Below are 12642 nucleotides of genomic sequence, written 5' to 3' on the forward strand. Positions count from 1 at the left end.
TCTAAAGCTTGTCCCTGAGGTTCAGAAATATCCTGGGAGATAGAAGTTCCTGTTCCAGTTATCCTTGAGAGTCAGATTTAAGAACCTCTCGAAATTAATCCTGTAATATCTGCAGTGGCATTACAAGAAAGTTTGCCACATTCCAGCTTCTCTGGAAATGCCTAAATCTTTGCTGTTCATCAGTCAGAGACCCAGGCATGCAGGCTTTGTAGCCAGTGAACCTCTGGATACAGCTTCTTTAGGTGAGGTGTGCTCTACTTCATTTTCACCCCTGTATTATAAAATTAGTACTGGGAGGGGACTGCGAGGGAACTGATCAAAGGAAGCCACACAGGCATCTCTTAGTTTCTTTTTTTTCAAGTGTGCATACTTTTCTCAGACCCTATGAGAGTTAGTTTTATGTGCCAACATGGCCAAGATGTGCTAGCCAGTTGTGTGGTCAGATGCTGGATGGTTCTGGGAAGCTATTTTGTAGATGTGGTTAATATCTACTTAAAATGGAGCAAAGAATCCTCCAGGAGGTGGGTGGGCCAGATCCAGATCCAATCACTTGAAGGCCTTAAGAGCTACCACTGAGGATTTTCAGAACAGAATGCATTCTGTTTCAAAACTTCAACAGAAATTCAATTTTGGGGCTGGGAAGATGGTTCATTGGGTACAGCTCTTGCCTTACAGGCATCAGGATTCATAGCACATATAAATGCCAGGTGGGTATGGGAGCCTACCCATAACTGCAAGGGTGGAGATGGGTGCTCATTGTCTGAGTACTGAGAGACATTTGGTGAACTCTGGGTTCAGTTGAGAGCCCCTGATTCAATGAATAAGAAGGGAAGCAATTGAGAAAGATCCTTGGCACCAGTCAACCTCAGGCCTCCATATACATTTCAAGATACATGTATGTATGACACACACATAGATACATAAAAAAAGAAAGGAAGAAAGAATAAGAAATTGAGACTGAGTTTCTGGCATGCTAGCCTGCCTGGAAGGTTTTCAGAATCTTGTCTGACTTTTCAAAATTAGTACAAATTGACCTGCCCTGTATATGACAGACTTGCTAGCACCCCTACTCTTTCCTACTACACCACACACACACACCACATACATATACACCATATACATATGTACTATACACATACTATATACATGCATACCACATATACACATACTACACCCACTCTATATTCACATGCATACACACATAGGTATAAACATACATACCACACATATATAAAGTACACACACTGTATACATGCACCTATACACACACTGCAAATATACACATACACATACCACACACACTACACATATACATCACACACACACACACACACACACACACACACACACACACACACACACACTGTTGACTGTTTTCTCTAGATAACCCTGATGCTAACACTGACTACCTTCTGGATCAAGCTTCAGTTACTGCGCACGCACGCGCACACACACACACACACACACACACACACACACACACACACACCACATACATACGATTGCTTCTCTGGAGAGCTCTGACTGGTCACTAATAGTGACCACCTTTTCCTTCTGGATCAAGCTTCAGTCTGGCTCTTGAAAGACTCTCCTCCCAATGAGGCCTCTTGCTGAACCTGCTAAGCTCAATTATAGAGCAAGTCCTATCTAAGCTAGTTTCTTGACACCCTTCCCACCATGTGATCAGGGGGCTCTGCCTGCCTCTAACCTCTTCTTAGCAGCTTGCTGTTTCGCCTTCATCACAGTGGCTGGGCTTTAAACTGCTAGTGGCCTGGCCTCGAAGGCCATAGCCTGGGGGAATTCTACCCCAGACAATGGCTCTGTTGCTGCTGCTAAAGGTAGTTCTAACCAAATCTCTATCATTCTAACAAAACACGAGATTCAAAGGCTTGGGTGAAAACCCATGAGCTTAGAGTTAGAGTAACAACCAGCTAACTTTCCTTCTTTGTCAGCAACTCCCAAAGCCACTCCCTTCCACATACCCACAACTAAAACAAACAAACAAACAAACAAACAAGCTAAGCTCCTCCCTGCTACTGCCTGTCAATTAGTTGCTAACCCCGCCTCTCTGAGCCTGAGTTAATTTTATTTAACTAACGCAAATGCAACACATCTTTACATAGTTAACAAATGCAGCACAAACAAATGTAACACATCTCTACATCATTAACAAAGGCAATGGAAACAAATGTAACACACTTTCACGTAGTTAAAGTAATATTCCACAGCAGAAACAAATGTAACACATCTTTGCCCAGCTAAAATAATGTCCCACAACAGCAGCTCCCTGACTGTCTCCTGGGTATAGGTCCCCACTTCTCTCTCCCTGCCTTAGTCTAGCTGTGATGCTGTAACAGGATATCATCAGCTGGGAGGCTTATGAACGTCTGGGTGGCTTGGAAATATCTCTGAGAAGCCCAAGAGCAAGATAACAGTGTCCAAGAAGGACCACATTTCTGGTTCATGGACAGCCCTGTCTAGGTGTGTGGAAGGGGTGAACGAGCTCATAGGCCTCTTGAATCTCCCAGAAATAAATTGTAATCTCATTCATGAGGACTCTGTCATGTGACCTAATCACTTACCACAAGCTCAGTTCTTAATATTACATTTTGAGAGTTAGGTTTCAACATGTGAAAGCAGGGAGGATAACATTCACACTGTATCCTTCCTTACCACAGTAGTCTAGAATAAAATCTGTCTTGTGATTCATTTTATTCATTTTGAGGTAAGGTCTCATGTATCCCAAGCTGGCCTCAAGTTCCTGTGTAGCTGAAGATGACCTTGAACTTATAAATTGCCTGTTTCTTCTCAGTGCTGGGATCACGGATGTGTACCACCATGTCTGGTTTATATTGTGCTAAGAATTGCACCCAGGGATGCATGCAGGCTAGGCAATCACTCTGCCAACTGATTTATATCCCCAATTTCCTGTCCTGCCATTTTTAATAGGTATCCAACAAAAAATTCATTATCTTTAGCCATACAGATCCTAAATTTTAAGGCAATATTTATAAATATTTAACAAGTTCACGGTTACTGTTTCCCACGTTCCTACAGTAATTAGAAGCATTGAGCTGCCAGCCAGCACACAGGTTTGCCCCCGTTATGGGAGAGAAGTGGCTACATTTGTGTTCCGCTGGAAGTGAGGAAGGGAAACAGGCACCACTAATGGAAGAAATATTGCTGCGTTCCTTTGGCCTGAGTAGAGAGGCCAAGGGGCAGGCAGCAGTCTGAGGTGGGGCCCAGAGGAGGAGGCATAGCATAGTTTCATTATTGCAAGCTTATTTGGGAGTAGGATGTCCTTGGCAAGTTCATCTGCAAGACCCACAGGGACTCCTGCACTGCCAAATGATGGGGTAGGTTTGCAAAGCCAGATTAAGTCATTAGGGAGTCAGGGCATCTCTTGAAGAAGCAGCTGGCTCTCTACAGGGAGTGACAAGTGCTCATCTGTGTGAGGAGTCACAGTGACAGCTGGCACACCAGACAGACTGTGCCATCCTCCCGGCTGTCATCACAGGACACGGGAGCAGTTTCCTCTCACTCCTGAGCAAAAGTCCACAAGGTTCAGGTGGAGGGGGGCACTATCCTTAGCAAAGAGCAGCGAGGGAGGAGGATTAGCAATCGGGGTAGGGGACAGGGATGACTGGGGAGAGAAGAGGAGCTCCAGGACTTGGTATGCAACCTGCAACCAGCCTGACTGTGATGTACTTGGTAACCTGAGGCTGAGTTGTCTCCTGTACTGATTAGGAAAGGAGCAGGGCATGGCTGGAACTTCTGTTGCAGAGGTTGGTCCCTGAGTCTCAGCAGGGAGGGCCTGAGACACTGAGGCCCAATCTAGCCTGTCTTTCCTGCTATCCTTCAGAGAAGATGCAGGCACAGGAAGCAGTGTCTCTCTTTTACTGGAGGAGAGGGGTGTGAACTCAAATCCACAGCCATGTGCATGCTAAGTAGGTGTTCTACCATAGGACTATTTCCCCAGCCTCTTCTTTTTAATGTTGGAGAGATGAGCCATTTCCTTCCGCGACTTGCATCAGTGCACAGTAATAATAGTGGTGGTAATAAATGAAGCTATGTTTATTGAGTAGTCTCTCAGCCTAAGCACATGACATACATAATTGCATACAACCAACCCTGTCATTCACATTTTAAAGATGGGAACACTGAGGCATATAGAATTAAGTGAGTGCCCCCAATTACCCGGAGAGGAGATTTAATTTAGGTGCAGACAGTCTGTGTTGACACTTAACTGCCATGCTATTATCTTAGCATAACTATTTATCCCAAAGTATGGTTATCACAGACATGACCACATCTGAGGTATGACCTAGTCTTAGAGTGAGTGGTCCCTTCTATTCACTAGGGACCTTCACACATCAGAGAATCTCCAAATTGCTCCCAAGTTTTGGTGCTCTTTGGTCCCAGGGCACTGACAGCCCAGGAAGGGCTGTTTTACTCTCTTACATTGGGTAGAACTTAGCATAAACACCCTCTCCAGCATCAGAAGAGGCTCCCCAGGAGCTGAAGGAAGGATCCCAGAGGAATCTGTCCTCTCCCAGGTTCTAAGCTATCAGCAACATTTCTCGCCTACCCCAAATGTTCTTCAGTTTGTAGATATGTTGAGCATCTACAGTAGTATTCAAACTACAATGAGCCGGGTGTCTTTGGACAGAGATCTGGGATAAGAGTCTTTCCCCACCTTAGATGAACTGGGTGATCCCACCTGGGAGAATGAATTCTGTATATGTTAAGTTACCCCTCAGCAAGGGAAATGCCATACAGGGTTTTAAGGACCAAAAAATATTTATAAAGCTGTTAGCCCAGGGATTATTACCAATGATCCAAGGCTAGTCTGGGTGTTTTCAAATTCTTGGCCTCTTATCCAGAAAATTGAAAAAAAAAGGACTCACCCAGATTTGCAAATGGCAAAATAAAATTATTTGTAGCTAAGTAGTAATACATATTACTGAAGGACACGCTGTCTGGTATGACAGTGGGCCTCATGGGTAAGAGTACTTGGGGCTCCAGGCTGTAGCCTGGGGTCTCTTTCATGAGTTCTAAAGAAAGAATTTGCTGGTTTCTAAGGGGCCTAGTTTGGGTAGTTCTGTAGTTAGATTTACAGATTAAATAATATGTTAGTACTTCATAATATTTTAGTAGTACCTACTGCTCATGTTCCTTCCTATAATGCAGCTGATTTATGTATTGGCACAAGATGGTAAATGGGTGTGTCTCTGACAGTTTACTCAAAGACACAGTTTTGCTTTATTGTGCATGCACCCCAAATTAGTTCTGGTTTGATCAGCCTCTCCTTTTCTTATTGGGAATATATTTGTATAGAATCTGCCCAAATGACTGCTGTTAGGAGCAGGGAGAATTATCCTGTTGTTCAGAGATGGAGTTACATGAGCCCTGATGCAGGAGGGGGGGTCTGTGTTTGCTTATGTGCACTGTTTGAAGAAGGATGTTTATGCACTGTACTTTCGGGTAAGGCAGCCGGGTCGCCAAGTGCATTATTAGAAGAGGGTGGTATGCCTAACCCAATCAAACAGAGCCCCAGGTTGCTAGGCTATTCCCTGTGTTTGCCTGCCTCAGAGTGAGCATAGAGCATACATTCTGCTAATGTGTATTCTTGTCTTCTTCATTGCTAAAAAGGAACATGGCTGTTGCGACAGCCCCATCAAGCCAGAAAACCTGGAACGATTCTGGGTTTTGTAACTTTTTTCAGAGACGTCTTGTTTCTAGGGAGTCCTTGTTTGAGCTGGGCAGCATTCCTTATGCTGCCATAGGAGGTTGAGTCCTTATGCTTGGTGGGCAGAGTCAGATGCCATTTAGGAATAATTCAGCACTGAGCAGAAGGACAGCGCCTCACTCTGATTCTGGGCCTCACTTCTGGTCACGGTGCTGAAGGACATTTAGTAGCATTCCTTCCCTACTCATTTTTCGTACCCACCTCTTTGGGTCACAGGGTGGCTCTTGGGTTCGGGGAGAAGCCTGAGCACATTTTATGATCCATCTCCACAGTTTAGTTCCACAGCACTCCATCAGAATCATTTGCCCAGTTCAGGAAGTTACTGAAGCAGTTTGGATACTGGAAACAGTTCCATCCATTTCTGATTCAGTAATCACCAATTCTCTGTTCAAGAAAGTAATAATTAAAAGAACTCTGGTAGTATCTACTTCCCCTGTCTCACTAAACTAAGTAACAATGTATAATAAGCTTGAACTCTGATCTAGTGCAGAATAGCTGGCTTTTGGTATTGTTACTTTCTTTTTAATCTTTTAAAAACTCTGATAAGCAGATAATGACATTTTTATATTGTATATGAAGAATCTAACATTTATAACTAATGTGTAGTGAGGCCATTAATCCAGAAAATTAGATCCTTGGCCATATTGTTAAAAAAGCTGTTGTCAAAAAAATGCTATTTCTTTTATGCATATGTTTATTTGTGTGTGTGTGTGTGTGTGTGTGTGTGTGTGTGTGTGTGTGTGTGTGTGTGTGCGCGCGCGCGCGCGTGCGTGTAGGAGTTAGAGACAACCTTGAGTGACACTTATCTGGTGCTGTCCACTTGTTAATTTTTGAGATAGGTTCTCCCACTGGCCTGGGACTGACCAGCCAGTGAGCCTTGGAACTGCTTGTCTCTGCCTTCTTAGCGCTGGGATTGCAAGCACATTCCACCACATCCGGCTTTTTTTTTTTTTAAACAGCAAAGGTTCTGGAGGCTGATGTCTTTGTGCTTACAAGGTAAGCACTTTACTTAGTAAGCTATATCCCAAGCTCCATCGTGCTATTTCTTTCTTTTTTTAACATAACTTTTTTTTATTCTTTGGGAATTTTACATCAAGTGCCCTAATTCTGCTCACCTCCAGGTCCCCCAATATCCTCCCCTCACCCCTGCTCTGGCCCCCCAAAAGAAAACTAAAAAAAAATCAAACCAAAGCAAGCATACAAACCAACAAACAAAACCTAGAACAAAACAAACAAGCAAAACCCTCTTCATTCCCCTTTTTTTCCTGCCTCTTCAGCACCTCTTTATTCATCCTGGTAGCTTTGGGAGCAGTGTGTCACATAGTATGCCCTTTTGTCCAATCAGCCTTACAAGCAAATGTTCATTGTAATGAGTCACTGGTCTGGTTCAAGGCCTCTGGTTTCTGGTACACCATCATCACTGGATCCTCATCTGAACTCCCCTGGGATATCCTGCTGCAGCCCCAAGTCATGGAGATCCCGCTGGTGTTGTTCCACAGGACCAGTACCTTCATGAGCTCCAGCAGGTCCTACATATGGTGGATATTAAGGTGGGCCAGCCGAAGGCCCAGCTGTGGGCCTGGGTGGTAGCTGAGCTGGTCATTCCAGGCCACTGGAGCCACCTGCCTCAGATGAGGGGGCAGAGCTAGGTGCCCTACGTCCATGCCATCAGGGTTGGTTTTCCCTCACCTGTGGTGAGGGGTGGGACCATCTCTCCAGAATACAAGGGCCAACTCTCCTGTGAGAGTCTTGATGGTCTGGGCCAGCTCTCTTGCTGCAGTGTCCAGTGAGAGGCAGGGCAAGCTTTCCCTGGGCCAGCAAAGGGTGGGGCCAGCTCAAGATGGACCTCTGATTTCACCATACATGGTTCCTATGGGGCCCCTGAGGTGATGTGGGCCACACTACAGACATCTACACAGACCTCAGCCACAGCTGGACCATGGACCCAGACATGGCCCTCAGTGGCAGCTTGGACCCTGATGACATCCTGACTCTGGTTGGAAGTACTGACCACTCAGACTGGGTTCTGGTGGTGGCATGGCCACTGGACTCCATCAAGGCCCCAATCGCGACGTTCTGTGTGACCTTTGGTGGCAATACGGGACTTGGACTTCAACACAGGCTCAAGCTGTGGTAGGACCATGAGCCCAGACATGGTCCTCAGCAACAGCCAGGTCTGGATGTCACCATGGCCCCAAGTGGCAGTGCATGCCACTCAGATTGGCAATTGTGCTATTCCTTAAGATGCTCCTAGCCACATGAGCAGAAGCACAAAATGTGAGTGTATGATCCATCTATTTCTTCTGAGTGCAAACTAACAGTACTCAGGAGATGACACTTATGGGTTTGAAAGGGGTAATTGTATGCCTCCCTTCTCAACTTTGTGCTCAGTGACGTCACACTTGTAGCATGAGATTTGTTAATGAGAGACTATTTACACCGTATGACTAGGTAAATATGACAAATCAAGGCTAAGTATTTCCAGAGATATGGCTGACTGAAATATCACTGGCCAAGACTATTGGAGTAAGATATGGGCAATGTCAAGTATTATCACTTACTCCTGTAACTTTTTACAGCATGGATTTCTAACTACATTTGTGATAGATAGATAGATAGATAGATAGATAGATAGATAGATAGATAGATAGATATAGATATAGATATATCACAAAAAGCAAATGCAAACTGGCATTATTTTTGTATCAATTATGTGTTGTTGCACAGAAAATTACCTTGAAATTTAGTGACCTAAAATAATAAATACATATTGTATCTTACAGATTATTGAGCCATGATTTGGAGTGAAACTTAACTAAGTTGATCTGACTTGAATCTCTTATGAAGGTGGGCATTAGGGCACATTCCTGTAATCCCAACTCATGGCAGGCAGAAAAGAAGAGAGAGAGAATCACTAGTTAAACATAGTAGGGTATATAGCAAGGCTCTGACTAAAAGAACAAATACAAACAAAAATGTGTTTAGGAAACTATAGGTAAGACAGTAGATAATTCCAGTTTTCCAAGGAGTTAGCTCATGTACAGGGACTGCAAATTTGTGTTAGCTTGGGACACACCAGATCCTCATCATTTGGACTTCAGCTAAGGGCTACCACACTGAATTTTCACTCTGGTCAGTGATCCAAGGGAGCAAGGTAAAAGCTACAATGTCTCCCAGAATTGACTTCAAAGTCAAATTCTGCTGTTTGCACAATATCTGTTGGTTACACATCACCCTGTCTTCTCAAGGAGAAGACTACACCTGGTTATGGATCCCAGGAGATGAGGATCCCTGGGGAGATTGTGAAGGCTGGTACCATGAATGCATCAGGATATTGTGATTTGTTATCCTCTGGGTATGTTAGCAAATCCTATAGCCACCTGCTCGGTATCTATAGCAAACAGTTTTTCTAAGCAATAAAGGAGGTTGGCTGTTTGCAAGACAAACAAATGATCGTGTCTGCTACAACATTATACACTCCCAGACAAGAAGCTCTTCTTGTTCTCAGCAGACAATTGGCCTCTACATGTTTTCTCCCATCTTATTAGCGAGAATAAATCACCCTTGTGTCTTCTCTGCCTGGTTGGCACAAGGCAGCTTTGTGTCTCTGATTGAATAGGCAGCCTTTTCATGGGGTAGGGCTCGAGCCCAGAATGCATCTCTGGGCAGTGAGTAAGAGGAAAACAGAAACTGACATGGAAAACAGAATTAGCTTCTCTGGCTCTGAGGAGCAAGGACAGCAGATGCCTCCAGCATACTTGGTCTGATCCCAGGTGTGTGACCCTGAAACTTCTGCTTCTGAGTCGGGACTGAAGGAGAATGCATGTGCCCGATCCAGAGAGAGTCCTTTTTGGAAGTGTTTGAAACATTTCCAGTGAAGAAAGAGAAGAGAGCAGAGTTTTTATAATAAATCATTTCTTTCTGATTATTAATATCTGATGCCTTCAAAATATAAACAGCACAGGTGAGTTCCAAGGAAGATATTGTTTTGACTTTACAGATCGCTCGCCATCCCAAACTTTAACATAAAGGCTTCAAAACAAGCAGGTGATAAATCTTTACCTCACACAAAAAAGTGTTAGATAAAACAGATATTACACATTCCCCTTCACTTCCTCCAGCCCCCAAATTAAATGTTTAAATACAAGGAAGTCAGAGGTGGACCATACACTCCCCTCCTAACTGAGGTAGCTGACTGTCAGACAAAACACTCTGAGTGCGGATTTCCTTATTAATATAATCAGTTGTCCTGTCCACTTGCAGTATGTGTTCTGTGTAGAAAACCACACCAGCACAAGGCATGCCAGGCACAACAGATATTTGTGATAGGGTTACTAATCCGCCAGGTTAAAGAACTGTTTATACAGAGATATTTGGTTTTCAACAAGGTACACAGTAGAACATTTTCTTATTACCATGAGGACAGAAGTCAGGGATGGAGGATGGATGGCAGTGTTGTGGGGGTAATCATACTTGGGTTTTTTTTGAAAGAGTATCACATGACTGTCTCTATCCACTTAAAGCAAGGTTCCCCCTTTTCCTTTTAGGATCTCTAAAGTATATTCTTGTAAGACATTCCACTTGCACTAACCAGGATTCATTGAGAGAATCAGAACACTGGGATCTTGTATTTATTACAAGAATTTGACTTTGCATAGGATGCTTAACCATCCTTGCAAACTGGCTAAATAGTCTCTATCTATGAGGCTGCCATGTTTGTTGTTGGGACTGAAACTGGCAGTCATTTTAAGGGAGAAGAGGAAGAGAAGGGAACAGGAGGGGAGAAAAGAGGAGGATAGAGAAGATAGATGAAAATGTGAGCAAATGTGACGAGCTGAATCCAGAGGTGAGCTAGAAGGTACTCAGTACTGGTGTAGCACTGCCTCCCACTGTGGAAATATTGTGTTCTGTAGGAAAATCTGAACCCTTCTTTGTGGAGCTAAAGACACACCTGCCCTATACATAGATGCTGAAGTACAATTCTGGGGAGGACAGACTAGCTGCAGGGTGATTGGTGTCCCACACCAGTAACATGGACCAGCAGGTAAATGACAGAGTGTACAAACTTTCTGGTGGTATTATTTCATTTCTCCCTTCCAGATGCCTCACATATATTCTATTGTGCCAAACCTACTGTAAGTAAGCAAGGATTCTGAGAAATATTTTATATATGCCAAGTCAACCAGTGATAAGGCTGCTATATTAGTCATAGACTAGAGTGCTAGGTTCCTCGTCCACAGTCTTGTTCTTCATCTTCCTAATTGTCTGCTCATAAATTTGGTTACTTCAGCATTGTTGTAGAATATGATTTTAAGGTATGTTACTTTTGTTTATGTTGCATTTGTTTAACTCTGTAAAGTTGTGTTACTTTGCCTTTCTAAAACACCTGGTGGTCTAATAAAGAACTGAATGGCCAATAGCAAGGCAGGAGAAAGGATAGGTGGAGCTGGAAGGCAGAGAATATATAGAAGGAGAAATCTAGGAGGAAAGAAAGGAAGAAGCAGTCAGAGAAGGAGGAGGACATCAGGGGCCAGCCACCCAGCTACACAACTAGCATGCCACAGAGTAAGGGTGAGATTTACAGAAGTAAGAGAACAAGAAAAGCCTAGAGGCAAAGGTAGACAGCAAAATTTAAGTTAAGGAAAGCTGGGAAGAAACAAGCCAAGCTAAGGCCAGGCATTTATAATTAAGAATAAGCCTCCATATTGATTAAGGTGGGAGCTGGGTAATGAGCCCGCCAAAAAAAAGAGCCAAAAAAAAAAAAAACCCAGCATCCAATATGTAGGACTCATATTTTCTTCATCAATGAACTCCTTATCCACAGCACCTTGTCATGATATCCCCTATGGTCCATCTGCATGGTCTAGTTAAAATGCCCTGTCTGATGCGCCCTTCAATCTGTTTGACATTTTTCTAAATCCCACTATGTTCTTGGACCTCACCAGAATTAGTGGACTGCAGACTTCTTGACTTTCAACCAACATGCAGAACTATTTTCTCCAAATATTTTATTTATGTTTGTATATGCATGTGTCTCTGTGTGTATCTGTGTGAGTGCATGCACAAAGGTCAGAAGGGAGCTTTGGATTCCTGGGAGCTGGGGTTACAGGAGTTTGTGAACTGCCCCATGTGGGTTATAGGAACCAAACTCTAGTCCACATGACTTACCAGCAAATGCTCTTAACTCATGAGCCATCTCCCCAGTCCTTCTTTTTCTTTTCTCTTTATGTGTTTACTTATTTTATACTATGTATGTGGATGTTTGGCTTGCAACTATAAATGTATACTACACATATGCCTGGTGCCTGCAGAGTCTAGAAGAAGTGGTCAGATCCCATAGATCTGGAGTTTCAAATGGTTGTGTACTACCATCTGGGTACAGGGAACCAAACCCTAATCCTCTGTTATATAGCTATAAACCATCTCTATAAAACACCTCACCGGTTTACATAGACATACAGATAAAATGATAGATTCAAACACAATCTTGTGAACTCTGACCAATTTTCTTCATTGGTAAAGTTTTGTTGTATCACAGTATCTCAACACTGATAGAATTCACTGATTTTACCAGATTCCCACTGTACTTGTCCTGATTTGCATGTTAGGTTCTATACAACTCATCACTGTGCAGATTCATATGTTCTCCAACATCACAAGGATTCCTTTTGTCTTTTTACAGATTCATCCTCCTCTTTTCTATTCCGTCTCCATCCCTAACCCTGAACAAATACCACACTGTCCTGCATGTCTAAAATATTGTCAGTTGAGTATTGTTGCATAGATGGAAGCATAAAGCATGTAACATTTTCTGACAGAGCTTTTCCACTTAGCTTAATTCTCCGAAGAGTCATCCCAGTGGCTGTGTATATCTACAGTTTATTCTTTTCTCT

Source organism: Peromyscus californicus, unplaced genomic scaffold, assembly GCF_007827085.1.
Source record: "Peromyscus californicus insignis strain IS unplaced genomic scaffold, ASM782708v3 Scaffold_12__1_contigs__length_115047231, whole genome shotgun sequence".
Taxonomy (NCBI): Eukaryota; Metazoa; Chordata; class Mammalia; order Rodentia; family Cricetidae; genus Peromyscus; species Peromyscus californicus.